This window comes from Cavia porcellus, unplaced genomic scaffold (assembly GCF_034190915.1).
Source record: "Cavia porcellus strain 051 isolate PalLab524CR breed Dunkin Hartley unplaced genomic scaffold, mCavPor4.1 scaffold_1, whole genome shotgun sequence".
Lineage (NCBI taxonomy): Eukaryota > Metazoa > Chordata > Mammalia > Rodentia > Caviidae > Cavia > Cavia porcellus.
In genome coordinates this window covers 145947748-145949778 of record NW_026947484.1, presented here as the reverse complement: position 1 = coordinate 145949778, position 2031 = coordinate 145947748, and the positions used below count along the sequence as shown (strand labels likewise).

Here is a 2031-nt window from a genome sequence, read left to right as displayed (position 1 = left end):
TCATAATCATGTGAGCTAATTTCTTAAGATTAGTTTAATCAGGCCATATATCTGTTTACTCATCTATCCTATTGATTCTGTTTTTTATGGAGAATGTTTACTAATACAGATTTATGAGGATCTAAAGATATCAAATAAAACTATAATTACAAAAGAAACAAGAATGAAGCTACAACCCTTTCTTAATATCAATAGAGTAACATACAGAAAGCAAAATGTAAAACAAAAACATTTTATAGTGAAAGACTTAAAAACAAATTTTCTATAAATTTAAAAAAATAACAAAAAACTAAACTCTAACATTTTTGTTCTATTAATAATTGTAATTGAGCAGAAGTCAAAAATAAAGGGATTTTAGATTAGTTTTTTAACATACTCTATATTATCATTAAATGATAAAATCTAAACTAAAATATTTAACAACAAAATAGGACAACAGTATACCAGGAAGGGAAAACAAGAAAATAAGAAAAGAAAACAAGCATTACATGTAACAAAGAAGGTAGAATTCAACCTAAATGAGGCTAAAAAAGAATTTTCTAATACCAATGTTAATTCACAGTAAAGATATATCAGTCACAATCATTTCTGTTTAAATACCAGTGAGACACAAGGTGAAATAAAAACTACTAAGAACTTCATTCATTTATCTCCAGTTGTGACAGATAAAACAGAAAATAACTAAATAAGTATGCACAGGGTGCCTATGAGACATTCACAGTAACTAATGATACACTAAGACCCCCCAAAAGACTTCAATATATTATAAAAAGTAAAAATGATTTTACAGAAGTAAAATGGTTCATCACTATGTAACAATGAATCAAATTTGAAAGAAGTCAGTGTCTTGATATTAATAATTTCAAGTAAATAATTTTTGAATCAAAGGAGAAATGCAAAACTAAAGTTGGAAAAATATAAAAACTTTTAAGAAAACTACAAACTACTGCATCAATACTAAAAGCCAATCACAGCCTTAAATGCTTCTGTTGTAAATGTGAAAGATGGAAACTAAATGAATTAACATTCCACTTAAGAAATTACAAAGTAAACAAAAGAAAAATGGATAGGAATTAATGGAAAGAATCAATGAATATGAAAGAGAATTTAAGGAGTTGGAAACAAAAACTGGAAATTGGGAAAAAATCTCAGTAATAGCTCTGAATCAAGGCTGGCAGCTTGCTGAAGCTGTTGGTTTCAAGCAGGAGTCTAAAGTGGTACCTTTCTATGATCTGTTGTCCACTTTAGAACTCTAGAAATGTAATGGTCAAATCTTTAGAAAGAAACAATTTTCCCCGTAGTGACCCTGCCACTAAGGTCCTGGGTAAAGGGAGGCCATGTCCCCTGGTGAGCCTGCTGCCACGGACCTGGAAGAGAGGAAGCCATAACCCTGGGGTTCTGCCAACACTGAGAAACATCCATGAGCAGCCATTCTGCACTTCTCTGCCACCCCAGGAACCTAAGATCAGAGGAGCCCAGGTGTGTAGCCCAATTCCCTGCACCATGGGACCGGCAGTCCATGCAGGAAACACCGCCAGCTGATTCAGAGCAACACAGGAAAATGTCAGGGCGAAGGAGCAGGGTGCAATCTCAGACCTCCAGCCCACCCAGAGTGAGTCCAGAGGGCACGAACACAAAAGAGATCAGAGGTCTCAGGCCTGAAATTTCTGAAATGATAGCAACTGAATGAACGGACAACTTAGTGCTTATAATGTTTGATTAATTTGGCATGCCTGAATCTTACCCAGAGCAAGTCCAGAGACACAGACATAGAGGAAATTAGAAGTCATGCACCTAAAGTTTCTGAGATGATGGTAACTGAAGAAACAATTTAGTGTTCATGCTATTTGATTGACTTTGCATACCTGTGTCTGGTGAGCTGAGCATCTATTTAGAGGATAACAATGTGCATTACAGTAACTATGGTTGATCTCCTTCTCCCTTATTTTTGAAATCCAATATTGTTCCCATTTTTGTTTATTTGGTTGGTTTTATTCTCTTCAAAATAAAAAAACCCAGGGTAAGCAGCCA

General features: G+C 34.5%; 1 non-coding gene across 1 annotated transcript; it reads left to right on the top strand.

Annotated features, from left to right (window-relative positions):
- The first annotated feature begins 1154 nt into the window (after positions 1–1154).
- LOC111754339 (small nucleolar RNA SNORA2/SNORA34 family) lies at positions 1155–1291 on the top strand. Its single transcript, XR_002789042.1, has one exon. It is a non-coding gene; the product is annotated as a small nucleolar RNA SNORA2/SNORA34 family (small nucleolar RNA).
- The last annotated feature ends 740 nt before the right edge of the window (positions 1292–2031 follow it).